The sequence below is a fragment of the Sciurus carolinensis genome, chromosome 11 (genome assembly GCF_902686445.1).
Source record: "Sciurus carolinensis chromosome 11, mSciCar1.2, whole genome shotgun sequence".
In the NCBI taxonomy this organism is placed as follows: Eukaryota; Metazoa; Chordata; class Mammalia; order Rodentia; family Sciuridae; genus Sciurus; species Sciurus carolinensis.
In genome coordinates, this window is record NC_062223.1 from 30,537,068 (window position 1) to 30,558,308 (window position 21,241).

Here is a 21,241-nt window from a genome sequence, read left to right on the forward strand (position 1 = left end):
TTTCATACCATATAATTAGATTTTATGAAGTTAAATTTTCTTAAATTTTTGAGGAAACATAAATCTGTGGATTTGTATATGGTACAGAAGTTGAGAATAATTGAATATCATTGTGTACAGGTGAAGCTGAGTTTACACTGTGAATATTAAATAGATATAGAAAATGGAATGATAAACATTTTATAGCATTCTTCTGATTGCTTTTTAAAATATTTTTAGTTGTAGATGAACACAATACCTCTGTTTTTATTTATTAATATTTATGTGGTGCTGAATATCGAACCCACAACTTCACCCATTCTAGGCAAGTGCTCTAACACTGAGCCACAACCCCAGTCCCTACTGATTGTTTTGAGATCTTTTTTAATTGATATATTAATTTGTTCCATGCACAGTGGAAATAAACATAAACAATGTTTACTATTTTATTTTTTCCCTAATTTTTTTGCTCATTTCACAGTCTTGCATTCCAGTAATGCTATTTATTCCCCAGCAACAAATAACTTGGTTACAAGTTAGAATCTTGGGGATCACCGATTTTATTGACCTATTGGTACACTAAGAATTTTAATAATTATCCATATTTGAAAGATGAATGCAAAGTTAGATTGAATTAATCCAAATTCTATAGTTCTATAGCTATGATAAGAAAACTTAATATCTATGTTCTTTTTTATGTTTTCTATGTTTTTATTTATTTATTTATTTATATGAGTGCATTATAGTTTTACATTTCAGTGGGGACCATTTTGATATAATCATACATGCATGAAAGAGTTTTGCTCCATTTCAGTCCCCAGTGCTTCCCTCTTCCTTCCCCTCTTCTCTTTCACCCATTCCCCTACCTCTATTATAACTGGTCTTCCTTCTATTTACTTATTATTTTTAAAAAATTGTGTTTCATAGACGTACATGAAGGTGGAAATCACTGTTGCATTCATTATGCTCATAGCACAATTTGGTCAATTTCATTCTGTAGTTCCTCTTTTTTTTTTTTTTCCAATCCCTCCTCCTAGCCCCTCAATCCATTGATTATATTACTCCATTTTTCTCCCATCTATTTTCTTGGGATTCCGCCTTTGTTCATCTTATTCTGCTCTAACTTCCCCATATAAGGTAAACCATTTTACTCTTGACTTTTTGAGTCCAGCTTATTTCACTTAGCATGATATTTCTCCTCTTCTACCTATTTACTCACAAAAACCATATTACAATTACACACTTCTTTAAGACTGAGTAAAAATTCATTGTGTGATCTGCCTTTTCCCTTTGTATTTAAACAAATGGTAGTAAATATATTCCTAACTAAATATTCCTTTAATGAAAAAGGAAATCTCAAGAGAAATATTTTTTAAAACAAATTGAATAAAAATAATGATATAACAGATTGATACGTGTGGAGCATTTCTGAAACACTGCTGACTAGGAAACATGGCACTAAACACTTGCAGAACAAGAGATAAAAAGTTTGAAATGAATAATCTTTGGATGGTATTGTGAAGAATTGGGCAACAAAGAAGACAGGATCAGTACATTTGAAGAAAAATCAGTAGAAAATATACAAATTAAATGCCAGGGACAAAAAATTTTAAAAGCTGAACCAAGATCCAACATAGACCAAGTAGGACTCAAAGATCTAAACTCTATAAAAGTAGAGTTCCAGAAAAAGTGGAGAGAGAGAGAGAGAGAGAGAGAGAGAGAGAGAGAGAGAGAATGAGGCAAAATTTTTGAGAAAATATACATAAAATTCCATATTGTATTATGAACAATAATACAAGACAAGCAGAGAAAATGATAAATCATACCTCATGGGTAAACAAATAGATGAAACCCATATATAGAAAACAGAGTAAATCAACCAAACACTAAAAGTCATTCTACATTATATAAAAATTAAGAACATGAGCAATAATGACACATTTATTGGAAACCGTGAAGACAATCTTATAAAAGTTCAAAGTCCATAAAAACCAATAAACAAGAACAATAACAACAACAAAAATGTCAATGCAAATATGTTAAGTGAATGTAGTTTTGTCCAATGTAAGCTAAATTATCATATTTTCAGATAATAAAAAGTCAATAAATACACAGCTAAGGTGTCATGTTAAAGAGAACACATATCTGATGAAAATTCAGTGCTCCAGGAAGAAACATGAATTATGTAACTAAAATAAATAATTATGTATGAAGAAAACTGTTCTATATTTTTTAATTGAGAACAGTCAAGATACTAATTAATTAATTATTGCTTTTAAAGTACTCGTTGCCAAAACGCTTATGATAGTAGCACAGAGCCCAAGAAAGTTTCTGGAATCCCACTATTGTGAGTCTTAAATCACATATGAAGTAGTTTATTTAATCAAAGGAAAACGTGATGACTTTATAGAACTACCACATTTTATAAGATGTTTTTTCTTCATTATAATATTTTAGCATAATCTCTAACCATACTAATGGAAGAACAATAGGGACAGGTAAAGTTTTAAAGCCAATAAGAAAGGTAGAATTAAACAAGAAAAAAAACCCAAAACTATAACTGAATAGTTCAAAAGAAAGAAAAGAACATATGGGAAAGAAAGAAAAAAAGAGAGAGAGAAAGAAAATAAAGAGAAAGAAAGAGGGAAGGAGGAAATTACAATAATAATAAACTTAGATTAAAAAATAAATAAATAATAATGTTAACTGCAAGCATCCTGTATTTTAAAGTCAGAAGTTGTCACATTCAATAAAACATTTGTCAGTAAAGAAAGCTAGTGGATTACTGCTACACACAACAACCTGATAAATTTCAAAGTCTAGGACCAGAAGTTTCAACACTTGTTTAATATATATGAAGTTCTATAAGAGGCAAAATGAATATTTATTCATAAAAATAAGAATATTGAGAGGATTTGAAAGACTTTTACTATAAAAGAGTAACAAAAGCTCCTGGAGTTACTGAAAATATTTTACATTATAAGTGTATTAATAGTTACTTGCAAATATTAATTTATCAAAATTTACCAAAGCATATACTTATGAGGTTTGCATTCTATCATATGTAAATTTAATCTCAATTGAAAAGTGTTTTAAAAACACTCCATCTCTAAGTTCCATGGGAAAAATGTCTGCCAAATACTGTTACCATTTTATAGGAAAACCAACAGTAGAGCAATTATAAGTAAGAATATTTAGTGAGATTATAAATTACAATATCTGGCAAAACTGTAAAACAATTAAAGAAGACAGGTTTTCAGATGAACAAAAACTGATAGAATTAATCACCACTAAGTCTGCTATATAATGAATATAATAGGAGTTCTTCAAGTTGAAATAAAAAGAAGAAAACTATACTACAATAGTATTTTAAAATATGCTACTAATGCAACTAATGGTAAATACAAAGATAAGTATAAAATACTCAAATACCATAACAGGTTTGTAAGTAGTATAAGTAGTATGAGTTCTCCGCTCTTAATTTGTGGTCTGAAGACAAAAACAAAAGAATAAATATAATTACAAAAATATATTAATGATACAATAGTATATGTCATTTAAATATAATTTGTAATATGAAATAACAAAAGTAGAATACTTGAATAAAATTAATGTGCAGTTGGTATGAACTGAAAACAGTTTGTCATTAACAATCAGGAAAATATGTATTAAAGTCATATATATATGGAATATATATATAATATATATATATTCCAGGCAGATATAAAGTCCACTATAAAATTAGAATATGGGAGATAATACTAACCACTTTAAAAAATAAAGTGTGGCTTATCATATAAATAATTCAGTATTTCCATTTCTGAATAGAACCTCAAAATTTTTGAAAACAGTGATTTGAGGAGATATTCTCCAAGTTCATGGTCATAGCAGTATTATTATGAAATGCAATTAAACCAGATGTCCATCAACAGATGAATGAAGAACTAAAATGTGCTGTATGCATACCATAAGACATTATTCAGTGTTAAAAATAAGGAAATTCTAACAGAATCTAAAACATGAATGAAGATTGAGAACACTGAGTAACATAACCCATTCACAAAAGTGCAAATGCTGTCATGATCCCATTTATATGAGGTATTTTGAGTATCTCATATAAGTGAATTACATTCAAAGAGAAAATAGAATTATATCTTCCAGGGACTGAGAGAATAGTCATGAGGACCTATTGTTCAATGAGTAAAGAATTTCAGTTTTTTAGGATGAAAAGATTTCTGGAGATGAACAGCAACAATGGGTATATATAATATAACTGGGCTTCATGCTAAGGAACCAGACAGTTAAGAGAGGTGCACAGTAAAGATGGTAAATTTTATCATACATGTATTTTACCACAAATTAATAATAACAAAATAGACAAAGATGACACATTGATCTTTTTCTTCATTAAAAGACTATTTAATAATGAATGATATATATTCCAAAAACTACTCCAAATATTATATTCATTTAAATCTTACTGAGAATTTGAAAAACTACTGTGATTTCTACCTTAATGTGCATATTTTCTTTCATTAAAAACAAGTATTTCAAATACATTTATATTTTTAAGCATTTTAAAAAAAACAGTTTGAAATGTTCCCATACACTCACATTTAATTTCTAATATTCTTATATTAATAAGATGCATTTTTCAAAACAAATAAATCAGTATCAGGATGTGAGTATTAACTGAGATTCATGCTGTATTCACATCTTATTTTTCAACTCCTGCTCATTCTCTCTATCCAGCACCCTGTCTGAGATAACACACTGATTTAATCATCATCTTTTCTTCAACACATCTTGACAGGGAAGATTTGTCATCCTTTGTTATTGATAATCTTGGCACAGGAATGCAAATCAGACATTTTGAACTAAATTCTACAATTGTGTGATTAGTCTGGGATTATGGATTTGGGGCAGAAGGGACAAAGATGTAAACTCATTTTCTTCATGTCACGTCAGTGGGAATGTGCTATCAGTGTGACTCACTCTTGTGGGGAATTTTGCACCAAGGTCTGTAGCCACTCATCCCCCATTTGTATTCTCTTGTATGAAGAAGGTCACTATTCACAACCCATGAGAAAAGGCATGGGTGCCTATAATACTTTCAGGACACCTTATCTCTGTAAATACTTCAAATTTATATTCTTACAGGTTTTTCTCTATTTAGTTATTGATCCAGTTATAACACTGTGGACTCTTGGATGCAGATATTTTACTTCAGGTTTTATTTCAGCACTGTTTCCTTATGTTGCTGCTACAGTTTCAAGGCTTTGACTCCTGCAGACTCTTTGAGTTGGTTGACCCATGTCTCTGTCCCACATGCCCATCACTGTTAGCCTGTGTGTGTTTCGCACATCCTCATTCTCTACCATTGATGATGCTCTGGTTCCTCTATTATATTAGTTCAGATCTGGAAGCAGACATTCTATCAAGAATCCCTGATCATGTTATTGAAGGATAGTATTGGAAACAAAAACACAGGCCCTACAGATTTTTTCTAGCCCCAGAATATCACATCACCCAAATTAGTACCTTTACTTACAAGAATAAGTCCCTTCCTTTATCCCATTATCTGAGATAAGTTGTAGATTAAGTTCTTTATCACATCCGACTCATTTTTCTCCTAGGAGGGAAGGGACACTTGAAGGAATTTCTTCCCATGACTCCTATGGTTTGTGTCATTCATATTCATACATCTCCAGGGAAAGCAATGGTAGGAAAGTCCTCCTGAAAACCCTGTGAGTGTGTAGATTTCAGAGAATGCTGAATAAATATGGAACCAACTTATCTGCCTTATAGCATTCAGATGAGAACACAAACATCTTGGTAAGACCAAAGACATCCTGATTCCCAGAACAATCAGGCATTGATTTGGAAGCACTTTTCAAATTCTCATTTGAATAGATAGCCTCTGAATTACTTTGGAAAGAGGGCAAATGGGCATTCTAACCTTGCATAATCTTGTCAAAGTTGGTAAGATTGTTATTAATTAATTAGTATTTAACCTAGCAGAAAATAAATCAAAGTAATGTCACCCCCAGTATCTAACACACACCAGACCCCTGTTGAAGGATAGGACCTTTAGGGTCTTTTATATGAATGCTTTACCATCTAAAGTGAGAACATGGATGAAAAGCAAAAACAAACCATGGAAAAACAGGCACAGTAGTTCCTGATGGAAATGGGCACTACTAGGTATGGTTGTTGACAGACAGAGCTTTAATAGACATATAGAAATAATATCTGTTTTGGGTGTTCTAGGTAATGCTGTCGGTGATGATGGTCTCACTGATAGTTGGATACAGATTCCCATTCCCCCAGTCGCAAATAAGTATAGACTAGTGTGAAACACTATTGATATGTATCTATAGTTAATCTCTTAGTTCTATTGTGTTGTTCATGCCAATGTACACCATTCTTATATCAATAATACACACACACACACACACACACACACACACATAGATATATAATTCTATACGACAGGGTCAGCATATTTACCTGTCTAAATCTTCCCACTCCTACAGATATGGATCAAAATAGAAAATAGTTATTGATATACATATACGTAATTTTATAGCATTTAATTAAAAAAAGCAAAAGAATTTTTTTTTCATTTTTGTTTGATAAAGGGCTCTCATGAACAAGTATACATGGAAAACATCTCATGAAACTTGTAAACATTTACATGAAGGCAGCTAGGTGGTTTATGATGCTCTTAAAGAGCTCAGAGTTTCACAACTACTTCTGCAGCAGACTCACCAGCTTAGTTGGGCTTCTGGAGCTCAGTGCTACCCTAAAATCACCTCTGCACCTCCTATGTACAACAGAAGATAGTTGTGATGGCTTCATGATATGTCAGGTGAAAAACAATCTCTTGGGTAAAGTTTTACATTTTTATTTCTACTGCAGCATGATTATAACACATTTTCAAGTATTGCCAGAATGCATAGTAGTTTTAAAGTAGGTCTTCCTCACACCTTAAATGCCAAGAAAGTAGTATTCCCTTAGAGGCTATAAATATGATTCTAATCCAAATATATTTATGTAATTATGCATATGTGTGTAATGTTTATTTTCCTATTAATGAAAATTGTGCCATCCTGATAATACAGTATTGAAATTGCAAATTTCATTTTATAATATATTTTAGAAACAAGTGTGTCTACATGTGTGTATATAATATATACTTAATATGAATTCATGTTTTCATTAAAATGCTATCTTTAATTCATTGACTTTTAGATGAATTGAAGTTTCTTCCTATGTTTTGCTTTCATTGAAAGGGCTCCAGGTTTCTATATGTCAGAGTGACCTTGACTGTTGGAAAAGAAGCTCTGAATCCATGTCTAGATGCAGTTGTGAGAGTCAGACTTTGAGATCACTTTCTGAGAACTTACAAGCACTTGAACCCCCATGAAAGGTAGGTGGAACTGACTGTTTCTCACACATTTTTCAGCACCATTTGTTAAGAGACAGTTACCAAAATATGCTTTAACATTCCAAAATAGGTGCAATAGATATCCAACTGGAATTTCAATTTTAATGCATTAAAATGTGAATGAAAACAAACATCTGTCCTTATGATTTATCATTTTAATAAAATGAGGAACCCTTAACATCAAATTTTGTCTGTTTATTTGTATTCTCTTTCTTTGTGTTTTTTTTTGTTTGTTTGTTTGTTTTCGGGTTTTTGGTTTTGGTTTTGTTTTATTTTACTGATCAGTGAAATTCATTTATATTTAAAGAAGTCATGCTTTATATGACATATGTGTTACAAATATATATTATCATTTTGCAAATACAATTTGGCTTGAATGTATGTATTACAAGGCCAATAAAAAGTTTGTTTAGTATTTTGCAAATTAAACTGAATATTAATTTTCTCTTTGTATATACATTATCTTCCTAGAAGTCAAGGTATAGAATACTGGAGAGTTACATTTAGTAATAATTCCACTCAGAGTTTAATTTATGACTGAAACAACCAGAGATGGCAATCTACCATGTACCTACATTCCCAGATGATTTGAGTTTTGTAACAGAATCTTACGAAATTGTCCAGAATGGCTTGAAAGTTGAAACCTCCTGACTTAGGCACCCCAAGTTGCTGGCATTATAGGCAAGCACTTGAACCCCCATGAAAGGTAGGTGGAACTGATTGTTTCTCACACATTTTTCAGCACCATTTGTTAAGAGACAGTTACCAAAATATGCTTTAACATCCCAAAATAGGTGCAATAGATATCCAAATGGAATTTTAATTTTAATGCATTAAAATGTGAATACTGTATCCAAACAGAGATTATTATCTGATTCCTTGATGCTGCCTGTAAACTTGTAATTTTAAGGATTGTTTTGATTGATGTGAGTTGTTCTCCTTCTTCTTCTTTGATATTAGTCCCAGTGTTGCCTTAGTTCATACAAAAACTTGCTGGAAGACACAGAAAAATGATGAAAAGTGAAGAATTTAGTTTTGAATAACAAGTATGATATAAAGGGTGAAATAATTTTATAATAGAGGTTGAATATAGAATTGAAAAGAGCTAGAGGTTGTGAGATAACTTTTATTCAAGGCAAAATATAAAAATGTCCTATACTGGATAACACTGACCAGATGACTCCACACAACTGTAATTTTACGTTCACTGTCTCTCTGTCTTTTTTCTCTGTGTGTGATTGTGCCCAGATTCTATTAAACAATTACGGTCTTTTATTTCTATAAATAAAACACCTAGAAAACCTATAAAATTTTATAGGACACCTACATATTGGTTCAAAATTATTATAGGTGCCATATATATATAGGGTGAGGGAACATAATGGATTAAGGAAGACAATCGCAAATGTTTAAAAACCATGACTGGGATCTCCAAAATTCTACATATGATTACTTGAACTGGGAGACCAGGCGGAGCAAGGTTGAAACCTGATGCAGCCAATGCAGCACAAGTGTTCTGTCTCCAATGCACCACCCTGGCACTGATAGCTCCCTGCTGAACACTGATGAAACACATTCAGCTTGGAGAATTATCTGCTCATATCAAAACCCCTAAAGCCATGTTTACTATGCTTGAAGAAACATTTACTGTTTCATTATATCTCTATTTCATTCATTTCATGTGCAGTCTGGTGAATGCCTTAAATGAATTCTAGAAATTCAATTTTATTCAGAAAATTTCACAGGATTATTAATGATAACAATCATTTCATGACTGAGAATACATATTTAAACTGAAGTTTACTCCTTTTACATTTGATTCTTTTCTCCTTTGCAGATTGAAGGTTTCCAACCCGCCATGCCCCCACATCAACTGAGATGATGCACCAAAACAACGTGACTGAGTTTATATTGCTAGGATTGACACAGGATCCTCTGAGGCAGAAAATGGTGTTTTTAATATTTTTAATTTTCTATGTGGGGACTGTCGTGGGGCATATGCTCATTATTGTGACCATCAAGTGCAGTCGGTCTCTTGGGAGCCCCATGTACTTCTTTCTGTTTTATCTCCCCTTTGCTGATTTCTGCTTTTCCACATCCACAGCCCCTAGATTGATTGCGGATGCTCTTTCTACAAAAAAAGTCATATCCTACAATGAGTGCATGACACAGGTCTTTGCTCTTCACTTATTTGGCTGCATGGAGATCTTTGGCCTCATCCTCATGGCTGCTGATCACTATGTGGTCATTTGTAAGCCTTTGCATTACCCAAGGATCATGAGGAAGCAGGTCTGTCTCATCTTGATTATTCTTGCCTAGATAGGGTCTTTTATACATTCCACTGCTCAGATTATCCTGGCCTTGAGATTGCCCTTCTGTGGACCCAAATTGATTGACCTTTACTGCTGTGATCTGCAGCCCTTGTTGAAACTCGCCTTCATGGACACTTACATGATCAATCTGCTCTCGGTGTCTAACAGAAGGGCAATTTGCTCCAGCAGCTTCATGATTTTGATGATCTTGTACATTGTCATCCTGCATTCACTGAGAAACCACAATGTGGAAGGGAGGAAAAAAGCCCTCTCCACTTGCATGTCTCACATCATTGTAGTGGTCTTATTCTTTGGTCCCTGTATATTCATGTATACACGCCCCCCAACCACCTTCCCCATGGACAAGCTGGTGGCAGTACTTTATACCATTGGAACACCCTTCCTCAATCCACTGATCTACACACTGAGGAATGCAGAGGTGAAAAATGTCATGAGAAAGCTGTGGCATGTTAAAACTGCATCCTGAGCAAGGATATATTGAGGGCCAATTTTTAAACTTAATCAGTTATGATTTGATTGAATAAGTACAGATATTAAACATGTTCATTTCTGAATATTGTAAGAGTCAAGTACTTACATTGGAATTGTGGGTTCTTAATTTTTCTAGATGACAGACACTGTGAATTCTCTAGTATCATCTTTTTTATACCATTTTATACCATTGGAACACTCTTCCTCAACCCACTCATTTACACACTGAGGAATGCAGAGGTGAAAAATGCCATGAGAAAGCTGTGGCATGTTAAAACTGCATCCTAAAGCAAGGATGAATTGAGGACCAAGTCTTACACTTATTCAGTTGTGATTTGATGAATAAGTACAGATATGAAATACAATCTCATCTGAATATCACCAGTTCTTAATGTTTTTAGTTAACAAACCATATTAATTTTAAGTCACTTTGTGTGTGTCAGAGCTAGGTAGAGTATTCAGGTAATCTTGTTCCAATAGACTTTTTGGAGTCTTTTTTTATTTTCCACTTTCCTGACTATGCCTTTGAGCTATAATATTACATTTGATTTTCTTACTGATGAGTTATGCTCCTGATAGACAGGAACTTCCCTGAAATCTTAATTCTGGCCTATAGTTTTTCTGAGAGTTCATTTCTGGCATTGCTGCCTGTGAGCTTCATCTCACAATACTGTCTGAATACGGGTTTGGTAAGAAAAAAGACATTCATAAAAGCCCAACTGTTCAAACTTGTGAGCACTCCCTACTAATGTAGAGTTCTTGATATTTAATTTCCTCTATAAGAGATTTCCAAGAAAGTATTGGACTTCTTCATGAACATTTTAGGGTCAAGGGATGGATTCAGTGCATCAGAGCTTCACATTTAATTTCACCACCAGTTGGGGTTTGAAAAGTTGCATTCTCTTTAATCAGAGGCTTTACTTGTTATATTCTAAATTTGTTTTTCTTTATTGTTTACTGTGGCTATTAAGATAAACAGCACACTATTTAATGGGTTTTCTAAATGTGCTAGTGAAAAATTTTGATGTATTTAGCTATTTAAGTGATTGACGTTATAATAACAATGACATTATAATTGACATTATAATAACAAAACTGTGGGACTCAAGGAATAGAAGGATAAGATAATAGATGTTGCAAACAAAAATGAAAGTTTTATTTTAAATATAATAAAGATACAACATATTTTCAGAGACTGAAGAGCAAAGAGATAGAAGTTGGTTTTTAGAATAAAATGATATGATCTGTATTACAAAGTTGATGATTGTCTTTTCACTTGTTTCATTTACATCAACTTAATTAATACATTTCATTCTTCTTTAAGGCTGAGTAGTATTCCATTGTGTACATACCACATTTTCTTTATCCATTCCTCTGTTAAAGGGCCCCTAGGTTGGCTCCATCATTTAACTATTGTTAGTTGAGCTGCTATCAACAATGACATGGCTGCATCACTGCAGTATGCTGATTTTAAGTCCTTTAGGTATGCAGTTTGCTGTTTGTTTATTTTTTAACAAAGGGTCTTTCTTTGTTGACCAAGCTGGCCTGGAACTCCTGGTCAAACTAGTTATTTCTTTTCAACCTTCAGATGACCTTGGCATATAGGTGTATGCCACCATGCTTGGCTTATTTTCTCACTTTTAATTTGACTACTAGTGCTTTGATACATAAAAATATCTTCCATTTCTAATTTCACTAAGTATCTTCTTTATCATTTTTTACTTGTTCTAATAAGTTTTACATGACAGTAGAATGCATTTATGCATTTTGATGAATCATACATAAATGGAGTATAATTTTTCATTATACCCAAAGGACTTAAAATCAGCATGCTACAGTGACACAGCCACACCAATGTTTATACCATCTTAACTCACAAAAACTAAACTCTGGAATCAACCTAGGTGTCTTTCAACAGATGAATGGATAGAGAAAATATAGTTGCTTCTTTTTCTGTTTTTGTGTCTACTTCCTTTTTGTTTCCTGAGAAATAATAAAGCCCAGTGCTCACATTGGTTTCCCACAACTGACACATCAGGCACAATGAGGGTGTTATATTTAATAGACCATAGGAATATGAGTCCATCATAGATTTGTTTGATCTTCTCCTTTCATAACACTAATGCACGTGCACACATATATACACACATGCATTAGCATGCACACTCCTAAACCCCGATACAGGATTTTTCAACCTTGGCTTCTGTCAAAGATTATTTTCAAACAAATTAAGTTCTTAAATGCAGGAACAATTAGAATTCACAGTTTCTCTTTAGATCAGTCATGTGGAAATTACCCTTTGACTGGAGATTGGTGTCATTCTACATTATAATGGTCATTGAATTTACCGATATCTCAAATTGTTTTTCACATGAACTCACCCAATATCAAAATTTGAGTTAATATTTTAAAATAATTATTACCAAAACCAGTTCTTCAGTCTTGCCCGGGAATTCTTACTTTTAAATAAACCTTCGACCGTCTTCACTATCAACTGAATATTTTCATTTGCATAACCCATGGCTTCCTGAATTTCAAAATGTCCTCATTAACTTACTGTGGATTTTAAACTCCACAGCCTGAGGCTACATCACTCAGCCAAAAGAAATGTGTTCTAGGACTTTCTAGTTATCTGTGTTTTTTTTTTTTTTTTTAAATGGTATAGAAAGATACGTGTAAATAGTAAAAACCATGGAATGAGGTAATCATTAGTGCAGATCTTGTTACTGAATTTACAAGCATGTAAGCTGAGCAAGCTGCTTAACTTCTATGACCTTCACTTTTCTCTCACGAACTATTGTTGACATACCTCACGGAAAATGTATGTGAATTAAAACTACAACTTATACAAAGTGACAAGCACAGAGCATAGTGTACAAAAAACAGTCAATAAATATTTGCTGAAATAAAATTATTTCAACACAAAAATCTTAATCATAAGGTGTCTTTTTACTCACATGAGTTGACAAAACAAGTGGAAATTAATTTGAAAATTATTTTGCAATCCATGTTTAATGTACATATTAATCCTGATAATATTTGCTATAAATTTATTGTTTGTAGTGGGGGATGTCTAGAGCCCACAGCTTGGAACCTGTGATTTCAGAATGAAACACTAACTTTCCTAGATTGATCTTGTAAATAAATCACAAGACCTAGAAAACTTGTCTTTTATTGCAAGATGAGGGAGTAGAGGGCACTGGATGGGATTGAGTCCTGTCCTGATTATTCACTTCCTTTTTCACTAATGACAGTTTTGTTATTTTCCTGCTTTATTATCCATTGGTGATTTTTCTCTTTTATCCTGGACCTCTGTTCAGCCTGAAGCACTTAATAGGTCAAAACTCTTGTTTGTATCTGACTATTTTGAGGAGGATTTTCTTCCATTTTCTTTTTTTTTCTTTCTTTCTTTTTTTTTTTTTTTTTTTTTTTTTGCAGGGGGCACTGGGGATTGAACTCAGGGACACTCCACCACTGAGTCACACTCCCAGTCCTATTTTGCATTTTATTTAGAGACAGTGTTGCACTGAGTTGCTTAGTGACTCACTTTTGCTGAGACGGGCTTTGAACTCACAATCCTCTTGCCTCAGCCTTGCTGGGATTACACGTGTGCACTACCATGTTGGGCTGCTTGCTATTCTTATAGTAAAGTAGAAAACCAAAACTTAAGTGTATTACAATTGAGATGCTCATGGATAGCAAAGTACAGGAAGCCTTGGGGAATAATACTCTTTTGGATACTAATGCCTTACATCATTCTGTCTTAAAATATCCCTCCTGGAATATAGACAGGAACTATTCTTTCCAGTTTTCTATGAAAGGCCACTATCATTTGAAATACAATGAGCACACCTGACTTCTCTAACAGGTAAGTGAGAGTTTTGTCCATGATTGTAGACAGAGACATCTTTACAAAATAATAAAATGTAACTTTCAATTTTTAGTTCTATAGGTCCTCTAACTGCACTACTGACATATATTCTGGGAAAGGAAAATATTTTTGAAAACAAAGAATAACACAATGGGGCTTCTTTTAGATTAATGTTTATATAGGAAATAAATTAATGAAAACAAGTATTGGGAGATAGATGATTTTTAAACTCAACTAATAATTTATGAGCACCAGGCATGGAAAGTCATCATTATGTGGGAGAAAAGAGATAACTTAATTAAGATTTAGCACTATTTCTTCAAATGGAAGAATATATTTTAAAAAGTGTTAATGTTTTTAAATTAGGTTGCTGGACAGAATACATCCTCAGTAGGTGTGTGGGTACTAGAAAATGAGAAGAGATTATGTCTGATCCGAACTCAGAGAACTGGTTATAGGAAATAATGACTTTGACAAGCTACTAAAGAATGTCAGCTTTTCCATCTCTGAGTGAGGGTCTTAAATACATATTGATTTTCACAGTATACAATTAGACCTTGCCAGTTTTCTAAATGGTATTTAAAGAGCATAGCTTGAACTTCAGACATTTCCGGTACTTATAAGTTGAAACATAAAATAAACAAGATGATGCTTTATAAACTAAACACCGTATAATGAAGGTGAAAGATGATAGATAAATAGATAGAAAGATAGATAGATAGATAGATAGATAGATGATAGATAGATAGATCAATCGATCACAAGAAGGAGTTCCTGAAAATAGTTTGGATAAAGAGCCTTCTCTTTACCGAGATATTTGTTCATGTCTGAATTTCTCCTGTGTTGTCCAATCTACCCTTGTTTATCCACAGTGCTCCTGTACTGTCTGTGGCATTTACAAAGAGGAATAACAGTATATTGATGTGATGATATTTGGGGCAGCCAGATACACCAGTGCAAGGGCAATGGTACTGAATTTTATGATGAGCTCTGGACCATATACAGGGCTGTTCTCCAGGGCAGCTCCTGGCCAGTGAGCAGGAATCATGGTATTCAGTTTCATAAGGTAAGAAGCTCAAGGAGCGTAGATTATATTACTCCCAAATTTGGCTTATGGGGATAAAACACCATGGGAGTGCATATCAGTTTTCCAACAAAGAATGGGAAATTCTGAATAGAATAAAGTGAGTGTAGAGATTTTCCAGATGTATCAGACTGAATCCAGGTTGGGTACTTGGAGAGAGAGAGGCCGGAAGGAACAGCAGAGCCCCTGGCTATGGTCTCCCTCTGTAGCAGGAATCACAGGAGACCCCTGACACTGCCTCCCTCCCCCCTCCATCCTCCACACAATGCTGCCTATCTTGCTTTCAGCACTTCTGGTGCCAACCAGGCCAACAGGTTATCTGCTTATTAATGTCATTGTGACAAGTTTTTTCATTCTAAGTTTGGCCAGTTCTGACTGAGGATTTGAGGCCAGTACATTAGTTCTTAGGTGATTTATTTTTTGATGCTTGTTTTTGATGATACCAGGGATTTAAGGCAGGGGCAATCTACATCTGAGCTACATCCCAAGTTTTTTTCTTTCTTTTCTTTTTTTAATAAAATCTTGACAGGGCCTCTCCCTAAGTTGCCAAGTTGACCTCACATTTGCAATCTTCCTGTCTCAGCCTCCCAAGTAACTGGGATTAAAGGTGTGCACCACTGTGCCAGGCATTATTAGTAGTGACATTTGTCTCCAAAGCATTGTGTATATACACATACACACATGAAAGTATGAATTAATACCAGGAAGACATGTAAAACCTCTTCCTTTCTCCTTAAGGAGGAAAGTTTCTTGAGAAACAAAACAAACAAAAATAAGACAAACACTCTAGAATGATCATTTTGTGAGTTTTACATCCCCAATGTCATACATCACATCATGGTGTTTGTCAAACTTGTTTGACAAACTTCAAAATCTTGTACTTTGGGTTGTGGAGTTAATTTACAAAGTTATTTAAAATAAGTCTTAGGTTTTGTTTTGTTCCTGGCTTTATAAAGTAAGAGCATGATTATGTCTTTACATACAGGATAGATAAAAAAACCCAGAAAATTAATAATGTGAATGTGTTTTGTAATGAAAGCAGTACTACAACAGTGACAAATGCAATTGCCTTTCAGAAGTGGTAAAGAGTGGTTAATTCAAAAACATTTGGAAGATACACACATTGTACAGGTGTTGGTTTGGAACTTGGGGAATAATATCATGATAATACCTATTTTTCCAATACTCTTATTCTAGGAAGGAAGCTTGTGTGGTAAGCAGTGATATGTGATGTTATTTTACAAGCTGTAAAGAATGGTTTCAGAGAGGAGGAGTGAGAATTTCCCTCATCATAATACAATAATTAATAGCTGCCTTGGACATCTTTCTCGGAAGTTAGGTCCTAAAGTGAACTAGATGGAAATTGAAAGGCACTTCTGGAAAGCAAAGAGCAAGATCAGCTTGGATACTCTACACTCTGTGTTTTTAACTTTTGGATTCTTCATTTCCCCATCATAAAGATGCCACAGGATGTGCATATTAATCTTCAGTATGCTTCCAAAGCAGCTGAACCTAAGGTGATGAAAACAAACCTCAGTAAATATTTAGTGGTTTGAGAGCTATGTGCCCTATTTTCTGGATTGCAGGGTATTGAAGATTGTAAAATAAGCTTTGTTTAAGAGTCAACAACCTTTAAATATATTTGGGGGTTGCAGAAAAAGGTTTTCAAGGATATCAAGAAATACATGATGAATGTAGTATAGTTGTCTGGAATATAAAAGGATTGAAATGAGCTTCATGGGCACAGATGTTGCTGGGAACTTAATGTTATTCTGATACTATTGATTACATTTTTTAAAAGGACCCAAAAATTATTAAAAACTTAAATAGATCATATGTATGCATAATTTATCTTAAAATACATGTACAAGTATAAAAAATAAATAAACTTCTCTAGAAAATGAATAAGCTAAAGGGAAAAATGTTTTATATATATACACACACACATATATATATAGCTACATATTATGTAGCTATAAACCATATCTATTTTTGTAACTAAGTTTAATAAATATGAGATCTCTTACACACAGAAACACTTAGATGGGTTTGAGGGTAGCATACATATACATATATTTGGGTATAGGTAGATATAATAGTTTTATATTTTTACACACACACACACACATATTCACACACTGATAATGATGGCTAAAATCATGGAGAGATAGGCACTTTTAAATCCTCTTACTTCCAGTGCCTACTTACTACTCATGTCAATATATGTGATAAATCCCTTTGTGAATATATGCAGGAGAAAATGAGCTTATTGTAATGGTTGTGGTATCAGGACTCAGGTCCTTTGTAGTTAAAATCCTTGCCCAATGTTATATAGTACAAAGGGTTTTGTTTGGTTTTTCCTCTGAAAATAACTAAGTCAGACACTTTCCCAAAAGTGTTTTAGATTTGGAGAAAGATGTATTCAAGTCTATTGAAATTAAAATTTACCAAGGTAGAAAAGAAAAAAAAAAAAAAAAACAAGCAGAAGTATAATTTTGTGTCAATTTAGTTCATCATAGTATGTGTTTTGATTCACTCACATCTTTCAAAATAATTGCTATTATGAATGAGATATGGGGACGACAATAGGTTAAGTGTGTCGTCTGTATTTTATTTAAATACACAGCATTTCAACTTATAATTTTCCTTCAAACATCATCTTGACTAAAAGTTCATGATAATATTATTTTTCCAAATTTGGAAAAAGAACTCATTTTTAAAAGAAGTGTATGTATATATCTGAATGTACCACAGTGAATTTTATCTTTCTGTATATTTATAAAGCACCAATTTAAAATAAATAAATAAATAAATAAATAGAAGGTAGACCAGTAGAGTGGAGGACAGGAAAGTGGGGAGGGAGGAGAGGAGAAAAGAAAAAGTACTGAGGACTAAAATGGGCCAAATTATATTCCATGAATGTGGGATAATGTCAAAGTGAACTCCACTATTATGTACAACTGTAATGTATGAGTGAAAACAAATGAACATTGAGTATGACAGGAATGGAAAGAAATTGAACAAAATTCATTACTGACTATTGTGCCTCATTTTAATCTACATCTCCTTGTGATTTCTGCTTTCCTGGTATGCTCCAGAAATGTGAGGTTTGAAATATTAAGATCATGATCTGGTCCTAACCAAGTGATCAGTAGTAACAACCACACATAACCAATTCATTTCAAATTATGTTAAAAACATGAACCATGAAAACATTTAACTGTCAAGGAGAATAACCCGCCCTTTACATTAGAAATGTCTTTTGGGACTCTGAGGGCTCTAAGATCTCTTTTCAGAAATGGGAGAAATACAAGCAGAACTGGGATCTTGGAACTATAACGAACAGGAAAAACATTCATTACAGTTCATTTATAGGTCAAATACTAAATGTTATAAAGGTGCTTGATGGTTGAACAAACTCATTGACAAGATCAAGTGGTTCTTACTCCTCTTTTCAAGCTGTCATATATGCTGGGAAATAATGGAGAGAAGTAGAACATATTATGTAGCTATAAACCATATCTATTTTTGTAACTAAGTTTAATAAACATGAGATCTCTTACACACAGAAACACTTAGATGGACTTGAGGGTAGCATGTGACTTCACATTCTTTCATAAAATTCCAAGGGCAATCAAATGAGTCCTAATGCTAAGTGTTCCACCATGCAGACATACTGCTGAGATTTTTTATAAGGAAAAAATGAAGTAAATAACAACATGGTGTAATATCTAAGGAGCAGAATCAATCAGAATTATGCCAAAGCTAAGAAAGAGTTGTAATTGAAGAATCATGTAGGAAAGTATCATATTCATGTTTATGAATGAGATATGGGAAAGACAATAGGTTAAGTATATCTTTAAAAATATTATCCCACCTAGTGATCAGTAAAAATTGAGGAATCAAGTGTTGAGATGACTTATTAAGAAATCATATCTGGAAGGTACCCAAAGATTAATGTTATATTTGCTTTGAATATCTCATAATCACACACAGCACCATGAACTATTTTGCTCAACTATTTCATAACTTAACACAACACACCATAAATGAAATCCATTCTGTTTTGCAGATAAACCTTCTTACACTAGTCTATTCTCTTTCATGAAATCATGCAGCTGAACAATAATGTGATTGAATTCATTTTACTTGGGTTGACCCAGGATCCACTGAGGAAGAAAATAATATTTGCATATTTTTGTTTTTCTCTTTGGGGATGTTGGTGGGTAACTTGCTGTTTATCAACACCATCAAGACCAGTCAGGCCCTCAGCAGTCCAATGTACTTCTTCCTTTTCTACTTGTCCTTATCTGACACCTGCTTCTCTACTTCCATAGCTCCTAGAACACTTGTGGATGCCCTTTCAAAGGAGACCACAATTTCCTTCAACCAGTGCATAATCCAAGTCTTTACATTGCACTTCTTTGACTGCATGGAGGTTTTCATCCTCATCCTTATGGCTGTTGACTGCTATGTGGCCATCTGTAAGTCACTGCACTACATGACCATCATGAGCCACTGGGTCTGTAGTGTGTTGGTAGCTGTGGCCTGGGTGGGGTCCCGTGTGCATTCTTTAGTTCAGATTTTTCTTGCCTTGAGTTTGCCTTTCTGTGGTCCCAATGAAATGGATCACTACTTCTGTGACTTGGAACCCTTGTTGAAGCTCGCCTGTACAGACACATTTGTGACCAACCTACTCCTGGTGTTCAACAGTGGGGCCAATTTGTACAGTTAGTTTTGTCATGTTGATGTTCTCCTATGTTATCATCTTGTATTCTCTGAGAAACCACAGTGCGGAAGGGAGGAGAAAGACCCTCTCCACCTGCATCTCTCACATCATTGTGGTCATCTTGTTCTTTGGCCCTTGCATATTTATATACACACGGCCTGCAACCACCTTCCCCATGGATAAGATGATAGCAGTGTTTTATACCATTGGAACACCTTTTCTCAACCCTCTGATTTACACACTGAGGAATGCAGACGTGAAAAATGCCATGAGGAAGTTGTGGAGTAAGAAACTGGTCTCAGATGATGTGAGATGAATGGAGGTTTTCAATCCTCATTAGTTTGGATTAAACTAGAAGAAGTAAATAAAAAAATTAAATTCTGATAGCAGATTTATCAGAATAGTCCCTAGGAAAAGATGTGTACACGGACACTGGCTAGTTTGAATTGAATATGTGTAGAAAAGGAAACAGGATGAGGTACAAACAGGTATGTAAGGATTAGTGCCTTAAATATTGTTCACATCTGTGACTCTATTTCTTTCATTTGCCTAATATCAATTGATATCTCTTGTAGAATTTATCTAGTGGTTTTCTTGCCTTTTTTTACAGTAGTGCTTGGTGTTCTCTGCTTCTCAATATTGTACCAAATGTTCAAATCCACAGACAGATTCTCATTCTTCCACATAGTCTGGTTTATTAGAAAATTAAACCTGTTATATCTGGTTATAACTTATTTATTCTTCCTGTCCATTAGAATGTACCATATGCAAATAAATGTAAAAGTGTCTTGTTATCATGGATTTTATAGATAATCTAGTAATCCCCTAACCAATACTTAAAGGTGTATAATTTGGACTCATACCATACATTTACATAGAACCTTCTGGAATAGTGGCAGAATATGGACAGAAATTTCACCTTTCCGAAGAATTCCTTAGATCTTAAGGACACTTAGTTGTTTTGTTTCCTTTGGCTAATAAATGCATTCATTTTCTAAAAGATAATTTATGTTCCTAATATGATTCCTTATAATTTGAGGGATTCTCATAAAGTATTGTTAATTCCATTTGTGGAAATTTTCTCATAATATGGTGTTATTATCATTGTGGCTCAGATGACTCAAATAAAAAATGATTATATTTACATGGATTAGAAACTAAGATTATAAGTAGTTAAGTCAGATATAGTGGTGCACTCCTGAAATCCCAATGACTCAGGAGGTTGAGATAGGAAGATCGCAAGTTCAAGGACAGTTTCCTCAACTTAGAGGGACACTGTCTCAAAATTTTGAAAAAAGACTATGAATGTAGCTTAGTGGTAGAG

The 21,241-nt window shown here is 33.7% G+C and overlaps 2 pseudogenes; both read left to right on the forward strand.

Moving 5' to 3' along the window:
- Positions 1 to 9,307: 9,307 nt before the first annotated feature.
- Positions 9,308 to 10,228, forward strand: LOC124959422 (olfactory receptor 4C11-like; annotated as a pseudogene).
- Positions 10,229 to 19,300: 9,072 nt separating this feature from the next.
- Positions 19,301 to 20,233, forward strand: LOC124960734 (olfactory receptor 4C16-like; annotated as a pseudogene).
- Positions 20,234 to 21,241: the final 1,008 nt, after the last annotated feature.